Raw genomic sequence first — 18,943 nt, 5'->3', positions numbered from 1 at the left:
ATAATACTATACATAGAGAATCCTAAAGATGCCACCAGAAAATTACTAGAGCTAATCAATGAATTTGGTAAAGCAGCAGGATACAAAATTAATTCACAGAAATCTCTGGCATTCCGATACACTAATGATGAAAAGTCTGAAAGTGAAATCAAGAAAACACTCCCATTTACCACTGCAAAAAAAAGAATAAAATATCTAGGAATAAACCTACCTAAGGAGACAAAAGACCTGTATGTAGAAAATTATAAGATACTGATGAAAGAAATTAAAGATGATACAAATAGATGGAGCAATATACCTTGTTCTTGGATTGGAAGAATCAACATTGTGAAAATGACTCCACTACCCAAAGCAACCTACAGATTTAATGCAACCCCTATCAAACTACCACTGGCATTTTTCACAGAAATAGAGCAAAACATTTCACAATTTCTGTGGAGCACAAAAGACCCTGATTAGCCAAAGTGATCTTGAGAACGAAAAACGGAGCTGGAGTAATCAGGCTTCCTGACTTTGGACTATACTACAAAGCTACAGTAATCAAGACAGTATGGTACTGGCACAAAATCAATAAGATAGATTAATGGAACAGGATAGAAAGTCCAGATTTAAACCCATGCACATATGGTCACCTTATTGTTGATAAAGGAGGCAGGAATGTACAGTGGAGAAAGGACAGCCTCTTCAATATGTGGTTCTGGGAAAACTGGACAGGTACATGTAAAAGTATGAAATTAGATCACTCCCTAACACCATACACAAAAATAAGCTCAAAATGGATTAAAGACCTAAATGTAAGGCCAGAAACTATCAAACTCTTAGAGGAAAACATAGGCAGAACACTCTATGACATAAATCACAGCAAAATCCTTTGAGACCCACCTCCTAGAGAAATGGAAATAAAAACAAAAATACACAAATAGGACCTAATGAAACTTCAAAGCTTTTGCACAGCAAAGGAAACCATAAAAAAGACCAAAATACAACCCTCAGAATGGGAGAAAATATTTGCAAATGAAGCAACTGACAAAGGATTAATCTCCAAAATTTATAAGCAGCTCATACAGCTCGATAACAAATAAACAAACAACCCAATCCAAAAATGGGCAGAAGACTTAAATAGACATTTCTCCAAAGAAGATATACAAACTGACAACAAGCATATGAATGAATGCTCAACGTCATTAATCATTAGAGAAATGCAAATCAAAACTACAATGAGATATCATCTCACACCAGTCAGAATGGCCATCATCAAACAATCTAGAAAGAATAAATGCTGGAGAGGGTGTGGATAAAAGGGAACACTCTTGCACTGTTGGTGGGAATGTGAATTGGTACAGCCACTATGGGGAACAGTATGGAGGTTTCTTCAAAAACTACAAATAGAACTACCATATGACCCTGCAATCTCACTACTGGGCATATACCCTGAGAAAACCATAATTCAAAGAGAGCTATGTACCAAAATGTTCATTGCAGTTCTATTTACAATAGCCAGGAGATGGAAGCAACGTAAGTGTCCATCACGGGATGAATGGATAAAGAAGACGTGGTACATATATACAATGGAATATTACTCAGCCATAAAAAGAAACGAAATTGAGCTCTTTTTAATGAGGTGGATGGACCTAGAGTCTGTCATACAGGGTGAAATAAGTCGAAAGAGAAAGACAAATACTGTATGTTAACACATATATATGGAATTTAAGGAAAAACATGTCTTGAAGAACCTTGGGGTAAGACAGGAATAAAGACACAGACCTATTAGAGAATGGACTTGAGGATATGGGGAGGGGGAAGGGTAAGCTGTGACAACGCGCGAGAGAGACATGGACATATATACACTACCAAACGTAAGGTAGATAGCTAGTGGGAAGCAGCCGCATAGCACAGGGAGATCAGGTGGGTGCTTTGTGACCGCCTGGTGGGGTGGGATAGGGAGGGTGTGAGGGAGGGAGACGCAAGAGGGAAGAGATATGGGAACATATGTTTATGTATAACTGATTTACTTTGTTATAAAGGAGAAACCAACACACCATTATAAAGCAATTATACTCCAATAAAGATGTAAAGTATATATATATATATATATATATATATATATATATAAATGTATGTAGATGTTGCTATGATGAATAAAATATAAGCTTATTTATAAGTGTTGCTGAATTTATTGTAGGTTTTTGTTGTTGAGCCTTTTCTCAATGAACATATCCTAAATATATGACTCTCATGTTTGTGTGTGTGTTTGTGAGTGTGTGTGTATGTGTGTGTGAGTGTGAAAGAGAGACTGAAAGAAATTGAAAGAGAATTTTTTAAGTTTAAAAGAGATCCACATATTTCAAAACATTGGCATCCACTACTCTAAGCACTTACCTTTAGTAATAAGAAATCTTGTCTTTGTCTATCTGTCTCTCACCCTCTCTAAGCAGCTTCAGCGGGGCTATATGCAATTATCTTTCTTCTCCTTTTTGTGACTAAAGCATCTTTCTCCTCAGATACTGATGCTGGGAAAGACACAACAGTAGCTCTAATAGTAATACTAACTTCCCTTAAATAACATCTTTTATCTGATGCTCTCTAAATGCTATATGGCGAGATCTCACTGTCATAGGGAAGAGAAATGCACAGTTAAGAGATGCTGCAGCTGAGAATAAAATCCAGGCAGGCTGGTCCTTCAAACATTTATTTTCCTCATTGTAGCCTGCCTGCTGATTTCTGACAGGGTGGGGCTCTTCTATTTCTGAATTAACCCTGCATCTCTAGGGGAAGGCTTGGTAACAGAGTCTATAGACATTTGGGTGATTTGCCAGGCTGCCACTGATTCATTGTACTTAGAAACTTAAGTAAATTTTTTCATATCCAACATGGTTGAGGAACTAGAAGGTTAGTAGTCAGTTTATGAAATTCATCCTTCATTTTTCAATGACTTAGAATATGATAAAAATATACCCAACATGAAGATCAGGCTGAAGAAAATTTCTTTCTGTGAGGATTCAGAAGGCATTTTCTTAACTGGCACAGGGCCACAAAATCAGCATTAAGAACCTCAGTGAACACCATGCTGCAGGTGATTGGCTGTTCTGATGTACTCAAGTAAAGAAAGCACAAGATAACTGAGAGCAGATGGCAGGTGTTTTGTATCTATATCTTGGGGGCTTCTGGGTCCAGGGTTATCTTTAGGCGACATAGGACTTGGGGAAAAATCAGAATGTGTGTTTTTCCATCTTCATCATTTGTATCTAGACCAAATCAGGTTGAAATTAACATCTGTGTTGCCTTTCAGGAGTTGAGCTGTGGTGGAAGGAAACCAACCAGGAGCAAGTCAGAAGCAGGATATTGAGAGAGGCCAAGACCACTTTTATGTTTTGAGCCTCTTGGCATATGAAAAATGTAGGAAATCCAAAAGAAGAGGGTTATACAAATCAGCACAGGTTGTTTACAACTTGTACAAAAATATCTAATTTATTAGAATAGGTCCTTCATTGGTCTCTCTCTCCCTCTCCCTCCCCCTCCTCTCTCTCCCTCTCTAGCTCATATCATAGGGTCTTTTTTTGTTTGTTTGTTTGCAAATCTCAATACACATCATTCAGCATAGGGCAAGCACCTTCTCTACTGTGTTATTCCCATCTCTATCAGAATTGGAATAAGACCTACTAAAGGTCACAGGGCAAAGATCTGTTGAATTTAAACTGACATTGAGCAATTTAGGCCACAAATGTAACACTTACAGTAATTTGGTCCAGACAGAAAACACCTGTCCATGCTATGAATCCAGATGGGTGACGTTGGCAATCTTAGGAGAGTCATAGCAGTGTCCCACAGTAAGGGTTAAGAAGACCAATTATCTCAGAAGCCAAATATTCTGAAATAAATTGTCTGAGGAATCGACCTTTGAAAGGCTCAAGATCTAGTGCGGTTTACTTAAAAATGTTTCACCCTGGATACTTCAGAATCTCATTTCCACTTTTGTTATTCTCTCCTTCCCTCTCTCGCTTTAATTGTAATAAAGGAGTCATATTTATCACATCAAATATATTAAATTTTCAACCCTAGAAAGTAAATCCATTTCACGTGTGTTTTCCCAAATGACTATAGCTGCTTGAAAGGCAAACCAAGGGGAGGTTGAGCCATTGGCAGGGAAGCTGGGGAAGGAAATAAAAGAAGCCTAAGTCGGAAGCTGGGCCTGGGCTTTCTAAGCAGCCAGATTTTCCAGAGGTGACCTCTGTACTGCAGTGAGTTGACTGGAGTCCATATGACAATCCCAGGGGTGATCAGAAACCAAGTGCCTGTTGAACTGTGGAAAGGAGGGGGCAGCAAGTGGAAGAGTACTTTAAAAAAAATGTATCAGTGCAGAAACAATATTATGAAAACGAGATCATAGGAATAAAAATATCACTTCCAATAGCACTACGTAATGTTTCAAGTTTTAATGTGCTCTTTACATACACACTTAATTTTGTAAAATTGTAAACATAATGAAGATACTCATGTGCTCTGTTCTTTATGTAATATATCATAAATGGTTTGTCATGTAGTTATATGTTATTCATACTGATAATTTCTAGTGGCTGCACAATATTCCTTTAAGGTTGTTCATCATGATTTAGCTAGTCTATCATGGGTCATTTAGGTCGTTACTAATTTTTTTTTGCTATTATAAACAGTGTTGTAAAGAAAATCTCACTGCATACAGTTTTTGTAACTTGTTGAATTATTTCCTCAGCATAAATTCCTGGCAGTTAAATTACTGGGTGAAATGATATAAACATTTAAATTTTTCTTGAAAAATCCTGCCAAACTGATTTCCAAAAAGACTGGAATAATTGACTAATTTCACCAAGACCATGCCAGAAAACTATGGAAGAAAATCTAAATTAAATTGGTAAAAATATTACCTCATTATAGCTTTGTTAAACTTTTCTGATTGTTTCCAAGATTGAACATATTCCCGTATATTTGTTTGTTAGTTACATTTTCTCTTATGAGACTGCCTCATTTTTTTTGTTGTTGTTAGCCATTTATATACTGGGGACTTGTAACTTTTCTAATTAAAATTCTCAGTAATTTGAATAACATAGGAAATATCTCCCTGTCATATTTTTATCAGGTTTTGCTTTTGTATTTGAGATACTTTCTTAAACAGGAGAGAAAAAATGGGGAATGCATATGATTTTATCTTCAATCTTTGTTGAGGGTGACTCTTCATTGTAGCATTTACAATTTAGTGTATAGGCTGCTGAATTCAACACCAAAATGAATATCCTGAAAGGAAAGGAACAAAGAATTATAGTTTGGGAATCAGAGAGAAAATACAATTCAAATCTGGGTAAATGTGTGGTTGATTTTCTTAGGTTTAAAATCTTTTAAATTTTACATCAGCTCTTTTAGTGTCACAGCAGTGTTAATTTAGTGGGGCCACGATTTGGTGAAAATAAAGCGAAATTGTGGGGAGTAGAGGTGTTCAAATCATGGGATCTTCTATGGCATGTGAAAAACTACAATTGCCCTACAGCCAATCCTTAACTCTCTAAGCCTGTGACCTTGAATTTGACTTACTGTGTAAGGGGAATCACGCAAGTCAATTCTCTAGTTCAGGGGTCTCCAACCCCCAGGCCATGGACTGGTACCGGTCAGTGGCCTGTTAGGAACTGGGCTGCATAGCAGGAAGTGAGCAGCAGGTGAGCGAGTGAGGCTTCATCTGTATTTACAGCCGCTCCCCATTGTTCACATTACCGCCTGAACTCCACCTCCTGTCAGATCAGTGGCAGCATTAGATCATCATAAGAGTGTGAACACTACTGTGAACTGTGCATGTGAGGGATCTAGTTTGCATGCTCCTTATGAGAATCTAATGCCTGATGATATGAGGTGGAGCTGAGGGGGTGATGTTAGTGCTGGGGAGTGGCTGCAAATACAGGTTATCATTAGCAGAGAGGTTTGACTGCACAGAGACCATAATAAATAAATTGCTTGCAGACTCATATCAAAACCCTGTCAGGCTTCCCTAGTGGTGTAGTGGTTAAGAATCTGCCTGCCAATGCAGGGGACATGGGTTTGAGCCCTGGTCTGGGAAGATACCACATGCCATGGAACAACTAAGCCTGTATGATATAACTACTGAGCCTGTGCTCTGGAGCCTGCGAGCCACAACTACTGAAGCCCATGCACCTAGAGCCTGTGCTCCACACCAAGAGAAGCCACCACAATGAGAAGCCCGTGCACTGCAACGAAGAGTAGCCCTTGCTCACCACAACTAGAGAAAGCCCATATGCAGCAATGAACACCCAATGCAGCCAAAAATAAATTTATAAACAACAACAACAACAAAAACCTTGTCAGTGACTGGCAATTGAAAACAAGTTCAGGGCTCCCACTGATTCTGCATTATGGTGAGTTGTATAATTATTTCATTATATATTACAATGTAATAATAATAGAAATAAAGTACACAATAAATGTAATGTGATTGAATCATCCTGAAACTATCCCCCCACTGGTGTGTGAAAAATTTTCTTCCACAAAACCGGTCCCTGGTGCCAAAAAGTTTGGAGACCGCTGCTCCAGTCTATTTCTCTTTCAGGCAAATCCTGAAAGGTGCCACATCTTTGCTACTTTTTTTACTGCATTTCCAATGCTTTCATATTTGTATCAGAACTTGGTCAATTTCTGAAAAAGGAGAAAAAAAGAGTCCTAGATGAAGCATGCTTGATATGTCCCTGACACCCTTAGGAGTATATAGTTGCTGAGGGAGTTTGTCAAAATTTATGTTTCCATTTTTGGGCTCTGTCACTCATTCTAATAGCTCATAGCAGTTATGCTCCACCCTCTCTCACTTGTTCTGCAATTTTTGAGCATGAGAAAAATAAATGAAGAAAGATTTATAAGGGGAGGGACTGCTGCTGGCAGATGGTGAAAATAACTGTTTATGGAGCAGGGATAGGTGGATTTAAGAGCAGTTTATTAGAAAAATACTTAGCACTTTGTATTCAACATTGCAAAAACACATTGGCATCTTTTATTTCATTTTTTGTTAAAGCTTCTTTTAAAATAAGGACTCTTATAGTGTACATATTTACTCTTCGATACCTTACAGAACAAGAATTTCTACAAACATAGTCTGTTCATGTTCTATAAATACTGTGTACTAAATTTGCATTGTTTCCCTGACACATTTATTTTGCTGTCCTCTTTCCCATAATTCAGGTCTTGTCACTTAAAATGCTTGAATCGACCCACCTTTTTCCTTTCTTATTCTAGTCCTAAATTTATCTAACTCAGGTCACTTTACTGAGCTCTGAGCATATATCTCCAGCTCTTTCTATGTTTCCACCATATATTCTGGAGATCATTTAAACTCATCCTATCCCTAGTCAAGTTCACAGTCTTCTACAAACCTGAACCTCTTTCAGCGTTCCCAGTCTCATTCACCTAGTGCAAACCAGAAACCTTAACATTCTTTCTCTCTCTCTCTCACTTTTTTTTTTTAAAGAGAGACTCAGTCACTGTACTTAGCACTAGCTGTACAACAAAAGTAGCCCCTGGCACCACCTTCAAGAAAAATACAGTTTAAATATTCTAATTTCAAAATGTTTATGTTCTCCTTTCCTAAGGCACAGTTAAGAGGCCCCAGAGAAAAGCTGGTAATGCTGAGGGCTGTGCCTTGGAAATGATGTGTCTGTGTCGCTGTGGGGCAGTGACAGTGGAGTAGTCCCGAGGCAGCCAGCTGTTCAATTGCACAGCGGACTTTCTTTGCAGTTTCTTCAAATTCTTCCTACTTATTGTTGGTTTCCTTTGCAATTTTGTTCTTGGCTCTTTCTTTATCCAGTTTCAAAAATTCGTTGAGGGTTAATTCTTCAAACTGCTTCTTGACAGAAAGGAAAGCACAACCAGATGAATGCTTTTTATGTTCTTCAATAGAGTCGTCATCTGGCTCCCAGCCTTCCAACTCCTTGAAGCAGAAGAAACACTGAGCCAAGTCAGGCTTGTTCTCAGGGTCAGTGGATGAAGCCAGCCATGGCCATCCGCTCCGGGGTACAGGTGCAGCCTTCCAAGAAGGGCCAGTTCCTAAATGTGGAGATGCAGTGGTCCTTGAGGTAGAGCTGCCAGGCCGGGGGTAATGAGGGGGCACCCATGCCGCCACAGCCAATCAATGCCACCATTCAAATCTGATGGTTGAAGGCTGTCGCGGGGCATTTGGTATTATCTCTGAATCCTCCCACTCTCTCACATTTCATAGCCAACAAATTACCAAGATTTACTAATTCTACTTTTTGCTGTTTCCGATGCAATCGTTTCTATCCAATTTTGTCGTCATTTTCCTAATCCATGTCTTTATAATCTCTTACTTGGACCATTGCAAAAGCTTCCTATTATAATTCCCTTCCTCCAAACTTTCTTCCTCCCCGTTGAAACCATCATGGCTTTAGCAAAAGGTAAATCTGATCATTTCACCCTCTTGCTTATAGATCTTTGATGGCTCCTCATTGTCTTTGGCATGGTTTGAAGACATGGTTTCTGTCTCTCCTTCAGGCCTCATTTTCTACTAAATCGTTGTACATATCCTATGATCCAGTCACACTTAATTGCTTTCTATAATCCAAATATACATCTTCACATCTCCATGCTTTCTTCCCTGGACTAGCTGATTGTTATCTAAGTAGTCTTTAAGATTCAGCTCAAAGGTCACCTTCTCTGTAAAATGGTCTCCGATTATGCTCTCCTCCTGAACTCTTCCTCATCCCCCACCCCACAAATTTAGGCATTTCCTCTTCTTTGCTTCTATAGAAGATTGTGCATAATTGAATATAGCAATATCCCATAGCATTGGAATGTCTTATATACTATTTTGCTTTCTACACTAGGTGGGACATCTTTGAGGGCAGAGACTGGTATTTATTTATTTTATTTTTCTTTTAACATCTTTATTGGAGTATAATTGCTTTACAATGGTGTGTTAGTTTCTGCTTTATAACAAAGTGAATCAGTTATACATATACATATATTCCCATATCTCTTCCCTCTTGCATCTCCCTCCCACCCACCCTCCCTATCCCACCCCTCTAGGTGGTCACAAACCACCTAGCTGATCTCCCTGTGCTATGCGGCTACTTCCCACTAGCTATCTATTTTATGTTTGGTAGTGTATATATGTCCATGACACTCTCTCACTTTGTGACAGCTTACCCTTCCCCCTCCCCATATCCTCAAGCCCATGCTCTAGTAGGTCAGTGTCTTTATTCCCATCTTACCCCTAGGGTCTTCATGACCTTTTTTTTTTTAATCTTAGATTCCATATATATGTGTTAGCATACAGTACTAGTTTTTCTCTTTCTGACATACTTCACTCTGTATGACAGACTCTAGGTCCATCCACCTCACCACAAATAACTCAATTTAGTTTCTTTTTATGGCTGAGTAATATTCCATTGTATATATGTGCCACATCTTCTTTATCCATTCATCCGATGATGGGCACTTAGGTTGTTTCCATCTCTGGGCTATTGTAAATAGAGCTGCAAGGAACATTGTGGTACATGAGTCTTTTTGAATTATGGTTTTCTCAGGGTATATGCCCAGTAGTGGGATTGCTGGGTCGTATGGTAGTTCGATTTGTAGTTTTTTAAGGAACACCCATATTGTTCTCCATAGTGGCTGTACCAACTTACATTCCCACCAACAGTGCAAGAGGGTTCCCTTTTCTCCACACCCTCTCCAGCATTTATAGTTTCTAGATTTTTTGATGATAGCCATTCTGACCGGTGTGAGATGTCATCTCATTGCAGTTTTGACTTGCATTTCTCTAATGATTAATGATGTTGAGCATTCTTTCATGCATTTGTTGCCAATCTGTATATCTTCTTTGGAGAAATGTCTATTTAGATCTTCTGACCATTTTTGGATTCGGTTGTTTGTTTTTTTGTTATCGAGCTGCATGAGCTTCTTGTAAATTTTGGAGAGTAATCCTTTGTCAGTTGCTTCATTTGCAAATATTTTCTCCCATTCTGAGGGTTGTCTTTTGGTCTTGTTTCTGGTTTCCTTTGCTGTGCAAAAGCTTTGAAGTTTCATTAGGTCCCATTTGTTTATTTTTGTTTTTATTTCCATTTCTCTAGGAGGTGGGTCAAAAAGGATCTTGCTGTGATTTATGTCATAGAGTGTTCTGCCTATGTTTTCCTCTAAGAGTTTGATAGTGTCTGGCCTTACATTTAGGTCTTTAATCCATTTTGAGTTTCTTTTTGTGTATGGTGTTAGGGAGTGTTCTAATTTCATACTTTTAAATGTACCTGTCCAGTTTTACCAGCACCACTTATTGAAGAGACTGTCTTTTCTCCACTGTATATTCTTGCCTCCTTTATCAAAGATAAGGCGACCATATGTGTGTGGGTTTATATCTCGGCTTTCTATCCTGTTCCATTGACCTATATTTATTTTTTGTGCCAGTACTATACTGTCTTGATTACTGTAGTTTGTAGTATAGTCTGAAGTCAGGGAGCCTGATTCCTCCAGCTTCACTTTTCGTTCTCAAGATGGCTTTGGCTATTCGGGGTCTTTTTTGTTTCCATACAAATTGTGAAATTTTTTGTTCTGGTTCTGTGAAAAATGCCATTGGTAATTTGATAGGTATTGCACTGAATCTGTAGATTGCTTTGGGTAGTAGAGTCATTTTCACAATGTTGATTCTTCCAATCCAAGAACAAGGTATATCTCTCCATCTATTTGTATCAACTTTAATTTCTTTCATCACTGTCATAATTTTCTGCATACAGGTCTTTTGTCTCCTGAGTTAGGTTTATTCCTAGATAGTTTATTCTTTCTGTTGCAATGGTAAATGGGAGTGTATTCTTAATTTCATTTTCAGATTTTTCATCACTAGTGTATAAGAATGCGAGAGATTACTGTGCACTAATTTTGTATCCTGCTACTTTACCAAATTCATTGATTAGCTCTAGTAGTTTTCTGGTAGCATCTTTAGTATTCTCTATGTAGAGTATGTCATCTGCAAAGAGTGAAAGCTTTTCTTCTTCTTTCCTGATTTGGATTCTTTTTATTTCTTTTCTTCTCTGATTGCTCTGGCTAAAACCTCCAAAGCTATGTTGAATAAGAGTGGTGAGAGTAGGCAACTTTGTCTTGTTCCTGATCTTAGTGGGAATGGTTTCAGTTTTTCACCATTGAGGACGATCTTGGCTGTGGGTTTGTCATATATGGTCTTTATGATGTTGAGGAAAGTTCCCTCTATGCCTACTTTCTGCAGGGTTTTTATCATAAATCGGTGTTGAACTTTGTCAAAAGCTTTCTCTACATCTATTGAGATGATCATACGGTTTTTCTCCTTCAGCTTGTTAATATGATGTATCACGTTGATTGATTTGCGTATATTGAAGAATCCTTGCGTTCTTGGAATAAACCCCACTTGATGATGGTGTATGATCCTTTTAATTTACTGTTTGCTGGTATCTTGTTGAGGATTTTTGCATCTATGTTCATCAGTGATATTGGCCTGTAGTTTTCTTTCTTTGTGACATCTTTGTCTGGTTTTGGTAGCAGGGTGATGGTGGCCTTGTAGAATGAGTTTGGGAGTGTTCCTCCCTCTGCAATATTTTGGAAGAGTTTGAGAAGGGTAGCCGTTAGGTCTTCTCTAAGTGTTTGATAGAATTCACCTGTGAAGCCATCTGGTCCTGGGCTTTTGTTTGTTGGAAGATTTTTAATCACAGTCTCAATTTCAGTGCTTGTGATTGGTCTGTTCATATTTTCTGTTTCTTCCTGATTCATTCTTGGCAGTTGTGCATTTCTAAGAATTTGTCCATTTCTTCCAGGTTGTCCCTTTTATTGGCATAGAGTTGCTTGTAGTAATCTCTCATGATCTTTTGTATTTCTGCAGTGTCAGTTGTTACTTCTACTTTTTCATTTCTAATTCTATTGATGTGAATCTTTTCCCTTTTTTTCTTGATGAGTCTAGCTAATGGTTTATCAATTTTGTTTATCTTCTCAAAGAGCCAGCTTTTAGTTTTATTGATCTTTGCTTTCATTTCCTTCATTTCTTTTTCATTTATTTCTGATCTGATCTTTATGAATTCCTTCCTTCTTCTAACTTTGTGGGTTTTTTGTTCTTCATTCTCTAATTGCTTTAGGTGTAAGGTTAGGTTATTTTTTAGAGATGTTTCTTGATGTAGGTTTCTATTGTTATAAACTTCCCTCTTAGAACTGCTTTTGCTACATCCCATAGGTTTTGGGTCATCATGTTTTCATTGTCATTTCTTTCTAGGTATTTTTTTTGTTTCCTCTTTGATTTTTTCAGTGATCTCTTGGTTATTAAGTAGTGTATGGTTTTGCCTCCATGTGTTTGTATTTTTTACAGATTTTTTCCTGTAATTGATATCTAGTCTCATAGTGTTGTGGTCAGAAAAGATACTTGATACGATTTCCATTTTCTTAAAATTACCAAGGCTTGATTTGTGACCCAAGATATGATCTATCTGGAGAATGTTCCATGAGCACTTGAGAAGAAACTGTATCCTGTTGTTTTTGGATGGAATGTCCCAGAAATATCAATTAAGTCCATCTTGTTTAATGTATCATTTAAAGCTTGTGTTTCCTTATTTATTTTCATTTTGGATGATCTGTCCATTGGTGAAAGTGGGGTGTTAAAGTCCCATACTATGATTGTGTTACTGTCGATTTCCCCTTTTATGACTGTTAGTATTTGCCTTATGTATTGAGGTGATCCTATGTTTGGAGCATATATAATTACAATTGTTATATCTTCTTCTTGGATCGATACCTTGATCATTATGTAGTGTCCTTCTTTCTCTCTTGTAATAGTCATTATTTTAAAGTCTACTTTTTCTGATATGAGATTTACTACTCTGGCTTTCTTCTGATTGCCATTTGCATGGAATATCTTTTTCCATTTCCTGACTTTCAGTCTGTAAGTGTCCCTAGGTCTGAAGTGGGTCTCTTGTAGACAGCATAAATACAGTCTTGTTTTTGTATCCATTCAGACAGTCTGTGTCTTTTGGTGGAAGCATTTAATTCATTTACATTTAAGGTAAGTAATGATATGAATGTTCCTATTCCCATTTTCTAAATTGTTTTGGGTTTGTTATTGTATGTCTTTTCCTTCTCTTGTGTTTCTTGCCTAGAGAAGTTCCTTTAGCATTTGTTGTAAAGCTGCTTTTGTCTGCTGAACTCTCCCAGCTTTTGCTTGTCTGTAAATGTTTTAATTTCTCCATCAAAACTGAATGAGATCCTTGTTGGGTAGAGTAATCTTGGTTGTAGTTTTTTCTCCTTCATCACTTTAAATATGTCCTGCCACTCCCTTCTGGCTTGCAGTTTCTGCTGAAAGATCAGCTGTTAACCTTATGGGGATTCCCTTGTGTGTTATCTGTTGTTTTTCCCTTGCTGCTTTTAATATGTTTTCTTTGTATTTAATTTTTGATAATTTGATTAATATGTGTCTTGGCATGTTTCTCCTTGGATTTATCCTGTATGGGACTCCAGTCCAGTATGCTTCCTGGATTGGATTTACTATTTCCTTCCCATATTAGGGAAGTTTTTAACTATAATCTCTTCAAATATTTTCTCAGTCTCTTTCTTTTTCTCTTCTTCTTCTGGGACCCCTATAATTCGAATGTTGTCCCAGAGGTGTCTGAGACCCTCCTCAGTTCTTTTCATTCTTTTTCTTTATTCTTCTCTGCAGTATTTATTTCCACTCTTTTATCTTCCAGGTCACTTATCCATTCTTCTGCCTTAGTTATTCTGCTACTGATCCCTTCTAGAGTATTTTTAATTTCATTTATTGTGTTGTTCATCATTGCTTGTTTCCTCTTTAGTTCTTCTAGGTTCTTGTTAAATGTTTCCTGCACTTTCTCTATTCTATTTCCAAGATTTTGGATCATCTTTACTATCATTATTCTGAATTCTTTTTCAGGTACATTGCCTATTTACTCTTCATTTGTTAAGTCTTGTGGGTTTTTACCTTGCTCCTTCATCTGCTGTGTGTTTTTCTGTCTTTTCATTTTGCTTATCTTACTGTGTTTGGGGTCTCCTTTTTGCATCCTGCAGGTTCGTAGTTCTCATTGTTTTTGTGTCTGTCCCCAGTGGCTAAAGTTGCTTCAGTGGGTTGTGTAGGCTTCCTGGTGGGCGGTACTAGTGTCCATGATCTGGTTGGTGAGATTGGATCTTGTATTTCTGGTGGGCAGGTTCACGTCTGGTGGTGTGTTTTGGGGGTGTCTGTGGACTTATTATGATTTTAGGCAGCCTCTCTGCTAATGTTGAGTGTTGAGATGGAGATTTCTGGGTGTTGGTGTTGAGATGGAGATTTCTGGGAGATTTTCACTGTTTGATATTACATGGAACTGGGAGGTCTCTTGTGGACCAGTGTCGTGAAGTTGGCTCTCCCACCTCAGTAGCACAGCCCTGACGCCTGGCCGGAGCACCAAGAGAGTATCCTCCACATGGCTCAGAATAAAAGTGAGAAAAAATAGAAAGAAAGAAAGAGGATAAAATAAAATAAAGTAAGATAAAATAAAGTTATTCAAATAAAATATAAAAAGTAATTATTAAGAAAATAAGTTTAAAAAGTAAAAAAAAAACATGGACAGAAAGAACTCTAGGAGAAATGGTGAAAGAAAAGCTATACAAACAAAATCTCACACAGAAGCATACACATAGACAGACACTCACAAAAATAGGAAAAGGGGAAAAAATAATATATCTTGCTCCCAAAGTCCACCTCCTCAATTTGGGATGATTCGTTGTCTATTCAGGTATTCCACAGATTCAGGGTACATCAAGTTGATTGTGGAGATTTAATCCACTGCTTCTGAGGCTGCTGGGAGAGATTTCCCTTTCTCTTCTTTGTTCGCACAGATCCCGGGGTTCAGCTTTGGATTTGGCCCCGCCTCTGCGTGTAAGTCCCATGAGGGCTTGTGTTCTTCGCGTAGACAGGACGGGGTTAAAGGAGCAGCTGATTCGGGGGCTCTGGCTCACTCAGCCCGGGGGGAAGGAGGGGTATGGATGCAGTGGGAGCCTGCGGCAGCAGAGGCCAGCGTGACGTTGCACTAGCGTGAGGCACGCCGTGCGTTCTCCTGGGGAAGTTGTCCCTGGATCCCGTGACCCTGGCAGTGGTGGGCTGCACAGGGTCCCAGGAGAGGAGGTGGGGATAGTGACCTGTGCTCACACACAGGCTTCTTGGTGGCTGCAGCAGCAGCCTTAGCATCTCATTCCTGTCTCTGGGCCCTGCGCTGATAGCCGCGGCTCACGCCCGTCTCTGGAGCTCCTTTAAGCAGCCCTCTTAATCCCTTCTCCTGATGCACCAGGAAACAAAGAGGCAAGAAAATGTCTTTTGTCTCTTTGGCAGCTCCAGTCTTTTCCCCGGACTCACTCCTGGCTAGCTGTGGCACACTAACCCATTCAGACTGTGTTCACGACGCCAACCCCAGTCTTCTACCTGGGATCCGAGGGAAGCCCGAGCCTCAGCTCCCAGCCCCCGCCCGCCCCGGTGGGTAAGCAGACAAGCCTCTCGGGCTGGTGAGTGCCGGTCAGCACCGATCTTCTGTGCGGGAATATCTCCGCTTTGCCCTCCACACCCCTGTTGCTGTGCTCTCCACCGCGGCTCCAAAGCTTCCCCCCTCTGCCACCCGCAGTCTCCACCCACGAAGGGCTTCCTAGTGTGTGGAAACGTTTCCTCCTTCACAGGTCCCTCCCACTGGTGCAGGTCCCGTCCCTATTCTTTTGTCTCTGTTTATTCTGTTTTCTTTTGCCCTACCCAGGTACGTGGGGAGTTTCTTGCCTTTTGAAAGATCTGAGGTCTTCTGCCAGCGTTCAGTGGGTGTTCTGTAGAAGTTTTCCCACGTGTAGATGTATTTCTGGTGTATCTGTGGGGAGGAAGGTGATACCCACGTCTTACTCTTCCGCCATTTTCTCCTGTCTCTGGTATTTATTTTATATCTCCCCCCTCTACTTAATGTGGTAAGCCCTGGAAATTATATTTGTTGAATTAATGAAGGATGAATAAGTAATAGGCTTTATCTTTTTAGCTACTTTTTCTCCTGGTTCTCTAATTAATTTTTAGGCATTGGAGTTTCCATTCCCCGTCACCCTCATCCTCCGAGGGTCTTAGTCCTCAAGACCATGATTATTTTACCTTTTAAATTCCCTTCCTTTTAACAAGACTCTATGAAATATTTTAAAGCTATAACGACTACATTTTTATATATAACAGTTAGCTGAAAACTCTAAAAATATTTCATGATGACAATTTAACACTTTCAAAGACCAGGTATTGCTGTGTCCTCATCTATATGCTGTTCTTTTGGGTAGAGATCTTTCTTGCTGCCCCAGTATTTTAACTCCCTGTTTGTTACTAGAACATTCCACAAGACTCTTCCTCAGCCTTGTCCTGTACCATTTCTTGCTGCTGCTTAATTTTTTTAATGACCTCATGAGTCCATCTATTTTTGCTTTATGAATATTTTCCCTCTTTGATGATTCTTTGTATAAAACTTCCCTGATTCTACATTTTATTTTTGTTTATGAGCTTGACTTTTAGCCTATATCTGTCATTTTGTTTACCACATTCTTTTGCCTTCTTATACCTCTCTTTCTGTGTCTTTGACCTGCTTCAAATTCTGTTACTTCCCTCCTTATGAGAACTATTTCATCTCCTACCTATTATTTTCCAGATGGACAGGTTCCATATACAGTGAGGTCTGTTTTTCTCTTTCACTTTGTTTTTCCTTCATGCCCCATCCCAACCCTACACATGTAAGTTTTTTTCATGTGCTTTCTTCCTTTTCTCCTCTATGTAACTGTACACAGTTTCTTATAAAGCAATGGGAACCCATCACATTTCTCAGCTGTCCTGTTGCTCATCTCTAGTCATTGTATCTGTTTGCCTTTGCTTGCTGCATTGTCCTTATTCCTCTCTCCATTTCTTGTAGAAGTGTCCTTTATCCTGCATTCACTGGCTATTCAGTGTCAGTTTACCTTTCATTCCAAACCCTTGAAATAAACACAATTTATTAAAACTTTTGATATATGACATAGGATCATAACAAACAAATGGGATAAGAAATATATTATTTTGAAATGTTGAGAAATTAAGCTAATTATTTTGAAAAAAAAGCCTCAATTCATGTCATATACTAAAATAAACTGTAGATTAATTCATTACTTATACATAAAAATTCAAATCATAAATGGCTAGAATAAAACATATGTGAAAATTTAATTGATAACTAGTTGGGGAAGAACTTTCAAGGCATAAAAGCCATAAAGAAATCACCAAGTAAAAAGTCAATATATTTATGTATACATTGTATTTTCTACACAACAAAAAGCACAAAAACAATAGTACAATCAGAAAACCAGTTAGGAAAATATTTCTAATGGAAATGACCAAAATTAATGTTCTTAATTTTTAATTAACTAACAAGAGTGTAACAAGAATGACACCAAGTTGACAAAACACATGATAGCTCATAAAAAATTAATATCAAATATAGTAATTAAAGAAATATAACTTCAGTAATATTTCTTATGTAATACTGGTAGGGATAAAGTGAGATGAGTATTTTCACCAATTGTTGGGAGAAGTGCAGGCAACCTTTCTGAAAAGCAGTCTCTCTTCCTGTGTATGTGTATACACATAGGCACAGATAACACAGAGCATGCATGAAGCCATAAAACGTTCACATTAAAACTTCTTGAGGGGCTTCCCTGGTGGCACAGTGGTTGAGAGTCCGCCTGCCAATGCAGGGGACATGGGTTTGTGCCCTGGTCTGGGAAGATCCCACATGCCGCAGAGCAGCTGGGCCCGTGAGCCATGGCCACTGAGCCTGCGTGGCCGTACCTTGTGCTCCACAACGGGAGAGGCCACAAAAGTGAGAGGCCCGTGTAATGCAAAAAAGAACAAAGAAAAACAACTTCTTGAGAATGCGTGATAACAAAATATCAAACTATGTAGACAAAACGTCCACAGCAGCATTATTTATAATGATACAAAGTTGGATAATTAAATATTCAACAATAGGGAGATATTTATATATGTCCAAAAGTTGAATACAATGCAGCTATTAGTAGTCATGTTTTCAAAGAATATTCACTTTTCAGGAACATATTAATAATATAGGTAATAAAAATGAAGATACACAACTGCTTGTGCAAAATTATACTAATTTTTAAAAGGTCTATATTGTGCAGAAGAGTCAAGTACATAAATCAAAGTATTGATGATGATGAAATTATAAGTGATTTTAGTTATAAAAGTATTTCCCAATAATTTTCAAATTGTCTTATGGTGATATTTTACTTCTAAAATTATATAAATTACAGAGTTATTCTATGAAGGAAAATACATGACTGTGTTCCTTTTATGAATATGCTCTTGGATAGTTTGCATTGCTTTGGAATTTTTAATTTTTTTTAAATTGAAAGTGCTTTCTTTCACTCTCTTAGCTGTTATTTGGCCCACAAATTTCTTATGAGAACCTGATCCTTTTATACTAATATGTTCTCTAAAATCCAATTTCTTTGCTGATCTGAAGATCATTTCAACTAAGGATCTAAATTATTGAAAGTGCATCCCTTGGAAACACTCCAATTAAAATATTACTTGGAAACACCACCAATTCTCTGCATAATTCCTTTGTGAAGTGAATTCATGAGACAAACTTCTTTTGATGATATTCTCCTGTTGTACTCCTTCATCCCTTTAGAAAGTCCTGCATCCTTGCCTCCTTCTCTTTATTCCTCTCCCCCCTCCATTCCCTTTCTCTGGTTTCTTCTTCCCTCCCTTTCCCTCCTTCACCTTTTCCTGCATGTCCATTCCTTGGCTTCTGCTTTGCTCAACTAGATCTACTTTACTTCCTTTGATTATTCTTCTCCATTTATCTTTGTTTTATGCCAGTCTTATTTTTTTCTACATGAATTCTTTTAACTT

The 18,943-nt window shown here is 38.3% G+C and overlaps 1 pseudogene across 1 annotated transcript; it reads right to left on the bottom strand.

The window, feature by feature from the left end:
• Window positions 1-7,501: 7,501 nt before the first annotated feature.
• On the bottom strand, window positions 7,502-8,138 carry LOC309978600 (baculoviral IAP repeat-containing protein 5-like; annotated as a pseudogene). The gene has a single exon. The product of its transcript is annotated as a baculoviral IAP repeat-containing protein 5-like (transcript).
• Between the last annotated feature and the right edge of the window lie 10,805 nt (window positions 8,139-18,943).

This window comes from Leucopleurus acutus, assembly GCF_964270905.1.
Source record: "Leucopleurus acutus genome assembly, chromosome: X".
Classification (NCBI taxonomy): Eukaryota; Metazoa; Chordata; class Mammalia; order Artiodactyla; family Delphinidae; genus Leucopleurus; species Leucopleurus acutus.
The sequence above is the reverse complement of the archived record's forward strand: the minus strand, read 5'-3'. Positions and strand labels throughout refer to the sequence as shown.